General features: G+C 46.9%; 1 protein-coding gene across 4 annotated transcripts in view; it reads right to left on the bottom strand.

The window, feature by feature from the left end:
- The window catches only part of enox1 (ecto-NOX disulfide-thiol exchanger 1), a 46,278-nt gene that overhangs the window by 21,646 nt on the left and 9,632 nt on the right, over positions 1-15,000 (bottom strand). For 3 of the 4 annotated variants that reach the window (XM_063887191.1, XM_063887190.1, XM_063887187.1), the window contains exon 2: positions 13,136-13,168. The exons of the other annotated variant lie outside the window; for it this stretch is intronic. The gene's annotated coding sequence lies outside the window, so the exon portion shown is untranslated. The remainder of the gene's footprint in view (positions 1-13,135; positions 13,169-15,000) is intronic. 4 annotated transcript variants of the gene reach the window in all.

Here is a 15,000-nt window from a genome sequence, read left to right on the forward strand (position 1 = left end):
CAGGACTGTGGGAGAGAGAGCCGGGGTGGAATCCGGAAAGGACCACGAGTCGGGAATCGAACCCGGGTCGCCGGCATACGGTGCAGGTGCCCCAGCCAGTTGCGCCACGGCCGGGGGCTGCAACAGTTCCTTTTGCCTCAGAGTGTTCACACCTGGTTCTGTTCAGGCGCTGCAACAGGTGCATAAGCGCATGGCACACAGGCCCAGTGTGAATCAGCCTAACATCCACTACAGGCCTGAGCTCTTTAAAGCCAGACACACGTGTTTCCCAAATGCTCAGGAAGTCTGTTGTCTTTAGAGAGAGAGAATCCATAAATCAGACGCTCACTTTCTCAAAAACATGTTTTGGGAAATTCCACAAATTCCGTCGGCATCAGAAATGTTGACGGAGGACAGAGGGTGTCCCCTCCTCCCCCTTCTATCCCTCATCCCCCTTCTATCCCTCCTCCTCCTCCTCCTCCTCCTCCTCCTCCTCCTCCTCCTCCTCCTCTTCCTTCTCCACATTCTGACTGCAGCAGATGAAGGCTGCATGACTTCCTGCTTCACTTCACACCCTTCATGCGTGCTAAGCTAAAAATACAGCCGCTGTCATGCCACCGCCGTGGTGCCTTCACCGCCCAGAGACACACGGGACATCTGACATTCTGCATGGTTTTCTGCTCATGGAAAGGCCTTCATGTACACGTCCTGCTTACCGCCTCCATCACTGCACCACTTCTACAGTAAATATGACTTGAACTGCCAGAAACATAGAGGAACATGTTGTTATTGATGTGTATTTAGAAGATGTTGGACAACAGTGGAGCTCTATGGCACAGAGGAGAAGATATGTCAGATGTATACCCAGACTATAACTCCTACAATATTAATATTTTGAATAAAGGAAGACTTCTATACTATTTAATCCAGGGTTTTGTCTGGATTTATTTGTTGTTTGAGGTTCAATATATGAAGACATGAAGGAACTATTATTTTCTGCTTCGCTCTGACACAGGAGGTTCACCGGAAAGTGGGCGGGGCCTAATTTAGACTGATATACATCACTGATGTCATTATATCTCTTCTAACATAAAAAGATCTGAATCTGCGAGAAATACTGAGTAAATCTGTTTAAAACGACTCACGTTATTCCCTTCCTTTAAATCTACAATAACCCGCCGTTTCTGCTCAGCATGCCTCTTCACTTCTATTTGACTGGAACTTTAGTCCATCTGATTTAACAGCTGTTCTGGATGAGCTTCACATGATATATTTAGCCATTAAAACCTCCAGATAAAACGGTGTGAAGCTGCTCTATCTGACCTTCAGATATGTAGATATGTGTTCTATATCCCCTCTCAGTATTTCTGCAGGTCGTTCAGACCCCGGTGCTCCTCTGGAGGAGTACTGGATCAGCGTGCCATGCTGCTCTTCCTCTCACACTCAGCTGCAGACCTGTTTATAATGCATCATGAATATGCACGACCTCCGTACAGCTCCAGAGGCCCTGTGTCTCTATGGAAACTCTGAGGGGACGGAGAGACCGAGGACATGGAGACGATGGGAGACGGGACAGCATCCAGATTCAGGGTTGGGAGGAAGAGGATTCAATAGATATCATTTATTTCTCCTGAACGTTCTCTCATTCATCCCCCTGATGTATCTCTGTTCCTTTTCCCGCTTCCTGCAGACACATACGTGATTCACGCTTAATGTGACTCATAGACATCCATATTTTTGATATGGGCCTTTAGATCCTCTCTATGTCTCGTGCATCATATGTCTCTTTTATACCTTGTCTTCGAACAAGCAGCGGTCGTTCTTTAATTCTGGTTTGTCTGGGTCTATCTGTCTATCATTATAGATGTAACCCGTAGAACATGTCCTTCTGTTTCTTTTCTATGTTCTCTTGTCTACCTGAACCTAAAGACACCTTCAACACCTGGACACTGTTGACCTGCTGACACGTTCACTCAAACAGCAGATATATTCCCTCTCAGATGTCGACACATCAGTCCAGAGCGACGGCCGTCACATCAGTCGTCGCTCTGGTTCTGCTCACTGGTTCTGTCACTTCCTGTTTGAGCCCTCAGAGCGCACAGAGTACAGACTAATCTGTGGAGCGGGGGCCGCCTGCCGCCTCCACTGAGGCCGGCTCCCTGTTCGCCTTCAGCGCAGAGACAGGGTCACGGCCCGGAAATCAGTCAGCGCCGAGCAGCAAATTACTTCTAATAAAGCCTTTAGAGTGGCGCCATTAGGCTCCAAAAGGGCCGGCTTGGATCCAATCAGCCGCACGTCCTGCAGAGAAACAGCCGAGACCCCGAGCATCTCTGAAGGAAGGAGGGCCTTTAGCATTTAGCATCTGAACAGCACTTAGCATATAAACTGCTGCAGCAGGGAACATACTGTAGAGGGTTTAAGCATCTCTCTGAGAGGCTCTGATGGATAAACTAGGAACGTGTGCTGAAGATCAAAAGCTACATTACTAACCAACCAGTCAACAGATAGGAAGTACATGTGTCATGAATCAAACGGAGCATTCCTTCACAACTTGACCCGTCCTAAAAAGAGCAAATGGATCTGGTTTCCATCATGCCTTTATTGTGAAACATCTGCAGGAAGTTCTATAGATTGGAATGCAATGAATGGTGCCAAAAGCTTTGTTTACCATTCAGATATCAGTGGATTGGGCTTTATTTTTCACAATAAAAGCCCAATCCATTTCTCTCTTATCAGGCTTTTAATGTGAAACATCTGCAGGAAGTGATAATGATTATATGTGTAGTTGGGTTAGGGTTGGATGGGAGTAGTGGTGCCAAAAGTTCAGTTTACCATTTGAATAAGTCTTTGTAGAGGAATAAATGCCAGTGTGTCTTTTCCTTTTCCTTTTCCCGACACCTGTGATCAGCAGCCAGTTCCTCTGCTGAAAAACACCTGATGATGAGGCAGGTATTTATGCAGACGTTCCTCTGGATGCCCTCAGTGTTTGTTTTCTGCAGACGCCCCCCCCCCCAGTGATTATCTCTTCATCAGGTTACGGCCCGCAGAAAGACTCATAATTATCATCTCGCTGGAATTATCCGTGAAAAGGCTGCAGACAAGCGGTGATTAACGGCGGCCAAAACACGCATTACTGTCCGTCCGTCCGGAGGTTTCCTGCCTTCAGGTTTACTCAGATTATATTTATTACTCTTTATTTATCTTTTATTTAAATGAAACCCTCGCTGTGAAGACAGAGTCCACCTGGAAACTGTTCACAGGGTTTAAATCGTAAATAAGAGTTCAGGGCAGTTTTGTTCGTCAAATCCTGGAAAAAGACACATTTATTTTGGCAATTTTAGCTCATTATTTATAATTTGTAATTTTAATTGGTTTTATTTCTCTATTTTCTTTATCCGTGTTTCCAGTCATTCATCCCAAACAGCAGGAGATAAATAAGGCAGTTTGACTAAATTATAACCAACATATGAACTGTTAGCTGAGGAGCTGACACCTGATTTACACTGCAGAGGGTTAGCTCAATGCTACTTAGCATGCAGTGTGTGTGTGTGTGTGTGTGTGTGTGTGTGTGTGTGTGTGTGTGTGTGTGTGTGTGTGTGTGTGTGTGTGTGTGTGTGTGTGTGTGTGTGTGTGTGTGTGTGTGTGCGTGTGTGTGCGTGTGTGTGAGCGCTGAGTTACACAGAGAGAACAGATGGTGTCAGAGGGGGGGGGGACAGAAGGCAGGTTTACATCAAACATGGTATCAGAAATTTGAGAATATTTGCAAAAATAAAACCTGAATAAATGCTTCATGAAAGAGAGGAAGAGGAAGGAGGGGGAGGAATAACAGAGGGAGGAAAGAGAGGAAGACAGGAAGAGATGGGGAGGAAAGAGAGGAAGAGAGGGAGTCCTGCAGCAGTGAGCGCTCTCTGCATCTTAAACACTTCCTGTCCTTCTGTCGCTCGGCAGGACACACACAACACACACACACACACACACACACACACACACACACACACACACACACACACACACACACACACACACACCTACCTGACAGTTTTCACACTGACCAAAATCAAAAATACTGAACGAATACTAATTAGCTCGTTAGATACAAATGCTAAGGCTAGCATAGTTAGCTACGCAGGTCAGTCGGGTTATTATGGGATGTGCTGTTCATTAGAGCCACACGCTGAGGAACAATCCTACATGAACAGGAATAACATAATTAATGTTTCCTGATGGATGGGAATGATACTGTGTGTGTGTGTGTGTGTGTGTGTGTGTGTGTGTGTGTGTGTGTGTGTGTGTGTGTGTGTGTGTGTGTGTGTGTGTGTGTGTGTGTCTCCAGGTGAGCAATGTGTGAATATCATGCAGGGTGACAGCAAAACCAAACACCCCTCTACCCACTCGGCTTCAGATCACCCATCCCCATCCTCTGTGTGTGTGTGTGTGTGTGTGTGTGTGTGTGTGTGTGTGTGTGTGTGTGTGTGTGTGTGTGTGTGTGTGTGTGTGTATGTGTGTGTGTGTGTGTGTGTGTGTGTGTGTGTGTGTGTGTGTGTGTGTGTGTGTGTGTGTATGTGTGTCCTCAGCAAGGACATGTCCAACAGCAGAGCAGAGTGAAGTTATGGAGCTGACAGGAGGGGGGGCAGGTTAGAGTCTCTGTGGTTATGAACCAGAGGAGTAGAATCGGACACACAGCTGTATCAGCAGTACCACGGAGCTGAGGTGAAGCAGCTCTGCTCAGCTCAATCAGAATCAGAAATACTTGATTAATCCCAAACTGGGAAATGTTTTCATTGCAGCAGCGAAATACAAAAAGAAGAAGCATAACAAATAATTAGAACCAAAAATAAAAATGAGTCAAAAAGAGAAATACATCAGGGTACAGAGAGCACGTTGAGTCCAGCTCACAGAGAGGCTGTGGAGCAGAGAGTCCTGCAGCCAGAGGGGAGTTATAGTACAGGGTTACTACAGAGGGCAGGAAGGTTCTCCAGAACCTGTCCTGGTGACAGCGGAGCTGGAGCAGTCTGTTGGAGAAGGAGCTCCGCTGTTCTTCCAGGTGGAAGGGGGGGGGGTTATCCAACTCCTCTCCACCACAGCCTGGGTCCAGTTTGATGCCGATGACAGAGTCAGCTTTCTTAATTAGTTTGTTAAGTCTGCTGGTGTCACCGGCCCTGATGCTAACTGTGTCCCTGGGAAGGATCAGCTGAGTCTAGAGAGGTAGAGCCGTTTGCAGCTCCTGGACTACCAAGAGTCGACCTTCCTTTGTTCCCTCTCTCTTAGAGTCACGTTTGTGGAGCAGAAGGATCTGTTGAATCGCTCAGCAACAAGAACAGCACGACGGTGATGAAAGCATATTAAATACAGAAGAGCAGGGGAAGAATTACAGAATAAATGGACTCCAGTGTGTGTGTGTGTGTGTGTGTGTGTGTGTGTGTGTGTGTGTGTGTGTGTGTGTGTGTGCGCTAAGTGGGCTGATTGACAGGCTCAGCGGGGTGAGGCGGAGCCGTCTGTTCACATCCTGTCTCATTACCATCAGAGGAGACTCAGAGCGGCAGAAACTCCTCACCGAGCGCAGGAGGAGGACCGGATAGATCTGAGACCTGATATAGATCTGAGACCAGATATAGATCTCAGACCGGATATAGATCTGAGACCAGATATAGATCTCAGACCGGATATAGATCTGAGACCAGATATAGATCTCAGACCGGATATAGATCTGAGACCGGATTGAGACCGGATATAGATCTGAGACCGGATATAGATCTGATATCAAAACTTCCAAAGTTCATCGCAGCAACCGCAGAAACGAAGTCTCAGCTTATTATACCAATATACACAGCCCGGCCAAAAACAGATCCCCAGCCTGTGGGGGCAGGGCTATGATCTGGGGCTGCTGCAGTTGGTCTGGTCTAGGTTCAGCAACCCAAAGAATGAGGTCAGCTGACTCTGAATATCCTGAAGGACCAGGATCCATCGGGCTCAGACTGTGAGAGAGTGGTTCAGGGAGCATGAGACATCACTTCACACATGGATCGGCCCCCCCAGAGTCCAGACCTGAACCCCATTGAGAGTCTTTGGGATGTGCTGGAGAAGACTTTGATCAGTGGTCTGAATCTCCCGTCATCAACACAAGATCAAAATTAATGACAGAAATAAATGTTGAGACGTTGCAGAAGCTCGGGGAAACGATGCCACAGAGAATGCGTGCCGTGAAGCTGAAGGCGGTCCAACGGATACTAGAGGGGGGGCTTTTTTTGGCCAGGCAGTGTGTATCTCCTGAATATTGAGCAGTGACCCTCTCCCCCTCTCTTCCATAAACATCTCACATACCTCACACACAACTCACACAGGTGCAGATCCTCTGTAGACTGGTCTTGGCTCACTGAGGACATCTGCCTCGTTAGACGCTCTGAATCAGATCCTGCTTTAACACCATGTTCCTATTCACAGATACAAATAACATCCAGACGCTCTGAGGAGGAGAGGAGAGGAGGAAGAGGAGGAGGAGGAGGAGGAGGAAGAGGAGGAGGAGGAGGGAATGAAATGTGTGTGTGTGGAAGCAAAGCCTTAAACTGGAAGAACATACTGCACCAGATGACCAGAACTCCAGGTGATAGACAGTCCCTTCAGTTTCACTCTGTGCAGCCTTTACAATTAACTCTAACCTTAGCCTGAAACCAGCGAAGACATCACACGTACACACACACACACACACACACACACACACACACACACACACACACACACACACACACACACACACACACACACACACACACACACACACAGAAATGTGCATACTCTGCAGTTGTTGGATTGCAGTTCAATCTGATGAGTGATCCAGACGCTTTGGCATTTTGTTCCACCCCGACAATTATGTGAGAATAATTGTGTGTGTGTGTGTGTGTGTGTGTGTGTGTGTGTGTGTGTGTGTGTGTGTGTGTGTGTGTGTGTGTGTGAGTGTGTGTGTATATATTAGGGAGGGTGGGAGTGAATGAAATTCACATTAACCCCAATTTCCAAACCCAGTCGGAGGTCAGTTAAACTAGTTGAAGAAGGTCTCTCTTAATAACCGCAGGTTGGGTTTTTATTCACCTCTCTTATTTTACTCAGAGAGGAGACTTAGGTTGCATTATCTTGAGTAAGGACATGTCCTCTTTACCCAAATGTAGTTGCAATCTGAAAGGGAGGGTTAAAATGCTAACATGTCCCCCCTTAATTTCCGTCCAGTTTGTCGTCCCTACAGAGGAGCTCTGACGGGAAGAGGAATAAAAACAGATTACTGCTTCATCACAACGCTGCTTTATTTCTGAAGAACGAGCTGGGAGGAGAGAGCGCTCAGCGGGGGGGAATTTCCTTCTTATCACCGCCAACACACTCCGAGTCTCTCTGGATAAACGCAGGAATAACAAAGTGTATTCAGCCGACTGCACACACACACACACACACACACACACACACACACACACACACACACACACACACACACACACACACACACACACACACACACACACACACACACACACACACACACACACACACACACACACACACAGGAGCTATTCTGGGCTGAATCTGCAGGAACACATACACACTCATAAATATTAATGTTGCATCACAACAGCTAAATAAACAACCTGCCAAATACACAGCACGTACGTACTGCTCAACAATATTCTGAGGTACTACTTCATACTTTCATTTTGAAGGTCTCACTCTCTCACATGTTTAAAAACTAACTTGTGCTAAGCTAATGAAATAGCATGCATTAGAGTACAGTCTACTAAATGTATTTAAGGTCTTAAATGCATGACTTTTGCTTGAATTGATTTAATTAAAACCTAAGTTATAGATTTTTAACTTGATTAAAGTTTGTAATATTTGTTCACAAACTGCAGGGAGGGATCCTCACAATGATAGACAAACAGGAATACACACACACAGGTCTTCAGAGATGTGATTTTAATGGAAGCACTGTTGCGTGGAGGCATGTTCACAGAGCAGCAACCTCTCCTCTGATTCACAACAGTAATTAAAGGCAGAGAAGTGGGTGGGGGGGGGGGGTATGAGGTAGCATTGAAACGCGATAAAGCTTCTTTAGTGGAGAGAAACCCCCCCGTTACGTTCCCCTGTAACAGACCCTGTGGAGCGTGACTGTGGATGCATTCACAGCTGAGATGTCGATGTGCACAGATCTTATTGTGACTTGATCAAAGAGGTGGGAGGTGTGAAGCTTCATTTCATTATGTGACAGAAAATAAAAACCTCTGCGATCCGCTTAGAGTCTGAATAACAAGCAGATATATTTATGAGCTACAACACAACACGTGTCTGAGTCAACACTTCAGCATTGTGTTGATTCAGAGAGGTGACAGCAGTCTAGATATGAGAGGAAGCAGTGAGACGTAAATATATTTGGAAGGAGGAGTCAATACACAGAAAATCATTAAGTGTAGACAGGTGAATGGGGTTAGCAGATATCACCAGGAAACTGGTTTTCTAAAGTGTTCACGTATGCTAATGAAGCTAATGCTAACATTTGTTGAATTTAGGAGAAATCTACAGACAGAAACAGACGAAGTCGGTAAAATAAACTCCTGAAAGTGCATTTCAAACTGAACAGAACACAGCAAGAAATACCCAAATGTACAAAGAACTATAGGTGCAAACAGGCCACACCAGCCCAGATCCCTTCGATCAGCAGGAACTGCAGCTTCAGAAAGGATGCAGATATAAAACCCCAAATCAGAACTCATGCAGAAACATCTGCAGCAGCTCTTCAACACATGCAGCATCTAGAGAACATTCAGCAGAGGAAACATGAGCAGTTTACTAAAAGCTGCGGAGACCAAACACAGCGGAGACCAGGGGACACTAAAGAGAGACGCACACAGCTGGAGACCAGGGGACACTAAAGAGAGACGCACACAGCTGGAGACCAGGGGACACTAAAGAGAAACGCACACAGCTGGAGACCAGGGGACACTAAAGAGAAACGCACACAGCTGGAGACCAGGGGACACTAAAGAGAGACGCACACAGCTGGAGACCAGGGGACACTAAAGAGAGACGCACACAGCTGGAGACCAGGGGACACTAAAGAGAGACGCACACAGCTGGAGACCAGGGGACACTAAAGAGAAACGCACACAGCTGGAGACCAGGGGACACTAAAGAGAGACGCACACAGCTGGAGACCAGGGGACACTAAAGAGAGACGCACACAGCTGGAGATCAGGGGACACTAAAGAGAGACGCACACAGCTGGAGACCAGGGGACACTAAAGAGAGACGCACAGAGCTGGAGACCAGGGGACACTAAAGAGAGACGCACACAGCTGGAGACCAGGGGACACTAAGAGAGACGCACACAGCTGGAGACCAGGGGACACTAAAGAGAGACGCACACAGCTGGAGACCAGGGGACACTAAAGAGAGACGCACACAGCTGGAGACCAGGGGACACTAAAGAGAGACGCACACAGCTGGAGACCAGGGGACACTAAAGAGAGACGCACACAGCTGGAGACCAGGGGACACTAAGAGAGACGCACACAGCTGGAGACCAGGGGACACTAAAGAGAGACTCACACAGCTGGAGACCAGGGGATACTAAAGAGAGATGTACACAGCTGGAGACCAGGGGACACTAAAGAGAGACGCACACAGCTGGAGACCAGGGGACACTAAAGAGAGACGCACAGAGCTGGAGACCAGGGGACACTAAAGAGAGACGTACACAGCTGGAGACCAGGGGACACTAAAGAGAGACGCACACAGCTGGAGACCAGGGGACACTAAGAGAGACGCACAGAGCTGGAGACCAGGGGACACTAAAGAGAGACGTACACAGCTGGAGACCAGGGGACACTAAAGAGAGACGCACACAGCTGGAGACCAGGGGACACTAAGAGAGACGCACACAGCTGGAGACCAGGGGACACTAAAGAGAGACGCACACAGCTGGAGACCAGGGGACACTAAAGAGAGACGCACACAGCTGGAGACCAGGGGACACTAAAGAGAGACGCACACAGCTGGAGACCAGGGGACACTAAAGAGAGACGCACACAGCTGGAGACCAGGGGATACTAAAGAGAGACGCACACAGCTGGAGACCAGGGGACACTAAAGAGAGACGCACACAGCTGGAGACCAGGGGACACTAAAGAGAGACGCACACAGCTGGAGACCAGGGGATACTAAAGAGAGACGCACACAGCTGGAGACCAGGGGACACTAAAGAGAGACGCACACAGCTGGAGACCAGGGGACACTAAAGAGAGACGCACACAGCTGGAGACCAGGGGACACTAAAGAGAGACGCACACAGCTGGGACCGGAGCGCTGGGTGACGTTCAGGATCATCAAGCTGGACTCTGCCTCAGAGTGAGTCTGTCTCAGAACTGGAAGGGTATGTCAGGATATCTGAAGGTTAGCTACGTTAGCGAGCTAGCTCACAGCAGATCTGCAGTGACATCAGAAGGAGTCATGTGATCACTTTGTTAGAATAAGAGCAGAAAACATTTCAGGAGAACAACTACAGAGACGGTTGGCTTCAAACTGAAGTCAGAAGCTGCCAGAATCATGTCTTCCTGCAGAAATCAGTGAACATTTTTGATTCTTTGGGTCATTTTCTTTTAACTTTGATCTCTGGGGTTTTATATTTTACCTGCTTCCTCAAAATCAATCACCTCCTCTGCAAACTATGTCCTAAAGGCTCCTCACATTTCTTTTAGTCCAAAAGTTCAGCTCTTTGCAGAATGAGTTTGTGTTTCTCTGAGAACAGGCTCATTTTCCATGCGAGTTTCTTAGTTTGCAGTTTCTTTGAGAGTTACCATTTCTCGTGGTGGCTGCAGGTCATAAATAAAAAGTGTGTTTTGGCTCTGAGATATTTTTCCGCAGGCGTTACACTTGTAAAGGTTTCTGACAGTTTGCTAACATGGCCACTGTGTTTCTGCATGACTACGCTCCTGGATGTGACGCTGTCGACGCCTCCTGCAGGAATAAAGAATTCCACAGACTGCAGGACAGATTTAAAACCCGAGATGTGTCACAGAGTGAGTGTGTGTGTGTGTGTGTGTGTGTGTGTAGCAGCAGTGGAGGACACACACCTCAGAGGACATGTAAAGGTTGAGCTGGTGAATTATTCACTTCTCACTCTGCAGCACCAACACACAGCCTTCATACTCTTTCTTTGCTCTGTGGAAGTGTGACGCTGGCTGTTAGTACATGCTGATATTTTAGCTTATGGCGAAGGTTGACTTGACGGGGTCCTACATTTCATTTCTAGATGTTATTCCAATTCATCCATTTTTTCCATTTAACTTCAGTGATTTTTTTGTCTTATTTTATTGTATTTAATTTAATTTAAGCATATATTATGCTACTTCATTTATTTGACCTTTACTCAGTATGGAGTATCCCACTGCAGTACTGGTACTTTAACACCACTGATACTGGATGTACTGTGTATCTGCAGAGCTGACACAGTATGAAGACCTGAGAGTCTCGGCAGCTCAACCAGCATCGATCTGTTTTTCCTCAGAGGGTGGTGTGTGTGTGTGTGTGTGTGTGTGTGTGTGTGTGTGTGTGTGTGTGTGTGTGTGTGTGTGTGTGTGTGTGTGTGTGTGTGTGTGTGTGGTTGGATGGCAGTAGCTGGCCTAGACATGAAGTCGGCGACCGCAGAGAGGGAAAGAGACAGAAACGATTCACCAAAACCCTAAGATCACCAACAATTTATTATCACACTGAAAAACCATGACATGATATTCACTTCCTGACGTGAAGTCATGTGACCGTGCTGTAGTTCTTTTATAGCCCAACATTAGCCTCCTTTAGCTTAGCGGTGGTGACGTGAAGTCATGTGACCGTGCTGTAGTTCCTTTATAGCCCAACATTAGCCTCCTTTAGCTTAGCGGTGGTGACGTGAAGTCATGTGACCGTGCTGTAGTTCCTCTATAGCCCAACATTAGCCTCCTTTAGCTTAGCGGTGGTGACGTGAAGTCATGTGACCGTGCTGTAGTTCCTTTATAGCCCAACATTAGCCTCCTTTAGCTTAGCGGTGGTGACGTGAAGTCATGTGACCGTGCTGTAGTTCCTTTATAGCCCAACATTAGCCTCCTTTAGCTTAGCGGTGGTGACGTGAAGTCATGTGACCGTGTTGTAGTTCCTTTATAGCCCAACGTTAGCCACCTTTAGCTTAGCGGTGGTGACGTGAAGTCATGTGACCGTGCTGTAGTTCCTTTACAGCCCAACATTAGCCTCCTTTAGCTTAGCGGTGGTGACGTGAAGTCATGTGACCGTGCTGTAGTTCCTTTATAGCCCAACGTTAGCCACCTTTAGCTTAGCGGTGGTGAGGTGAAGTCATGTGACCGTGCTGTAGTTCCTTTATAGCCCAACATTAGCCACCTTTAGTTAGGTTTCCTCCTTCCTATCCAACTGTTCCTTCTCTTCTTCACATTGGGTTTCCCCCTCCCCCCACCCTTCGATGATGAAGTGCCACCGAGCAGCAGTCTCTGCTCCTGATCACCACGGTAACTCAGGGCAGCGCCACGGCAACACAACATCCATCACCGCCTCCTCCGCTTCCTCCAGCTGAGACATCAAGATGTGTTGGAGACTAAGGAGACATTAAAAGAGAGGAGGCGAGGAGGCATAAGGAAGGCGCCCTGCAGCTGAGGCTTTTATTCTGGATTAGGGGTTAAATCATGCATCTTTAAAGTAAACTTCTTCATATTTGTCTCATATTGGAGTTTACGCTTCATTCGCGAACTATGAAACCGTTAGTACGCTTGTTGTGATTGGTCAAATGTTGCTAACCCCGCCCCTTCCATGTGATTGGCTCACAGCCAGAATGAGAAACCCTGGCTTGACTCACAGTACAGGCCTGAGCTGCTACAGAGAACTGAACCAACACTTCCAAACAACACAAACTATTGAGTTTCGGTATTACTGATTTAAAGCTCCTGGAATACTAACATAAAAACAACACAAGCCAACATCAGCTGCTCAGTGAAACAAAGACCCTTAAATCCAATCAGCACTCGACCCAAACGTTCATTTAGAAATCAGCTGCAGTATTTCCAGAGAGCAGGAAGGAGTCCTGATCACTGAGGGAAGCAATGTCCACATGAGCAGCAGAAGGAGAAAACACACTTACAGTTCAGGGCAGCAGGAGCAGGTGTGATGGTCCCTGTGGAAACACACACACACACACACACACACACACACAGTTCATCAGTATGCATGCTGTCATAGGCAATACAAGTATGTCTCTTTAGGTTTTAGACATGACATCACCTCATCCCTGTGTGTGTGTGTGTGTGTGTGTATGTGTGTGTGTGTGTGTGTGTGTGTGTGTGTGTGTGTGTATGTGTGTGTGTGTGTGTGTGTGTGTGTGTGTGTGTGTGTGTGTGTGTGTGTGTGTGTGTGTGTGTATGTGAGATGGAAGCAGGGCTGCTGGAGGAGGTGGGTTGCTAATAAAAACCTCACTGTATGATTTACAGCATCCCCCAGGGGAGATCGCGCCAGACGCACGCACGCACGCACGCACGCAACGCACACACACACACACACACACACACACACACACACACATTCTGAGCAGCTGGGCAGTGCTGACCTTTCTGTGTGAAGGCCATTGAACAGAAACAGAGGCAGTAAAGTAACTGAAGTGACGCCAGCAGGCAGGAATCAGCCAATCAGAGCGCAGAGCAGTGATGACACACAGGTGTAACAGCAGGTATTGGCCTTTATTTTACCCATTAACAAAATGTTTGGTGAATGAATTTCTGTCATGTCTCGTACCTACAGTAACATATTAATACTGTCATTTTAATTTCACCGCTCTGATGCCAGACGTCCCAATAATGAGGAGACGTTTCAGAGTATTTCCAGCCGAGAGGATTTAAATCCCACAGCTTCATAATGAGCTGGATCTAAAGCCTGCAGACACATTAATACAATATCATTCAACATATTAGAGGATGCTTGTGCAGGGGAAGCTTTTCAAAATAAAGCTCCATGTCTCTATACTCATCACACACACACACACACACACACACACACACACACACACACACACACACACACACACACACACACACACACACACACACACACACACACACACACACACACACACACACACACACACAATAAAACCCTTTGTCTGCAGAAACAAAACACACTAATTGAGTTTGTTTGTATGTGTGTGTGTGTGTGTGTGTGTGTGTGTGTGTGTGTGTGTGTGTGTGTGTGTGTGTGTGTGTGTGTGTGTGTGTGTGTGTGTGTGTGTGTGTGTGTGTGTGTGTGTGTGTGTTGATCAATCACAGGAGGTGTGACATAAGTGAGGGGTGAGGTGTCACACCTATTGGCTACATCCTTGTTCCAGTAAGCCCTCGTATAAATCACTGCTTACAACACCAGGAGGAGGAGGAGGAGGAAGCTATTGGGCCAAAAGGAAAAGTCACAGATTCTCAAGACAAAGCATGCATTTTAACGGTTTGCACACTAACGTGCTTTACCTTCACATGTGTAGCTTCACACACCGGGAGTCAGACACACACCGACTCACTGAATCAATTCAATGTATTTATCCAATTAGCAGAAAACATGTCCGATGCTCACATTCATCCTCATCAGAGACGACTGCTCCAGGAAGATTCAAATGTTGGGTGCATGTAAGCACCAGCTGTTCAACACTAACACTCCTCTCAGTGCACGTGTGTGTTTATCACTACAGTATCAGTGATGGGAAATCATGGGTCACATTATAAAGTTTGTCTCATTACCGCTCGTTATTCCTGCAGCCTATGAACGCACCGCGCTGAGAAATATCCCTCGCTCTCAAATTGAATCCTGAAATAAGCCATCATGCAACTTATCACTGATTATCCCGAGAGCTGCAGGGAAATATTCCTGCATGAGAACAAAGAGATTTCACACACACACACACACACGCAGAATTCCCATAAGAGTCTGTGAGTCTCCATAAAGAGGATTATAGATTTGTGCCTGGTGCAG

This window comes from Eleginops maclovinus, chromosome 7 (assembly GCF_036324505.1).
Source record: "Eleginops maclovinus isolate JMC-PN-2008 ecotype Puerto Natales chromosome 7, JC_Emac_rtc_rv5, whole genome shotgun sequence".
In the NCBI taxonomy this organism is placed as follows: Eukaryota; Metazoa; Chordata; class Actinopteri; order Perciformes; family Eleginopidae; genus Eleginops; species Eleginops maclovinus.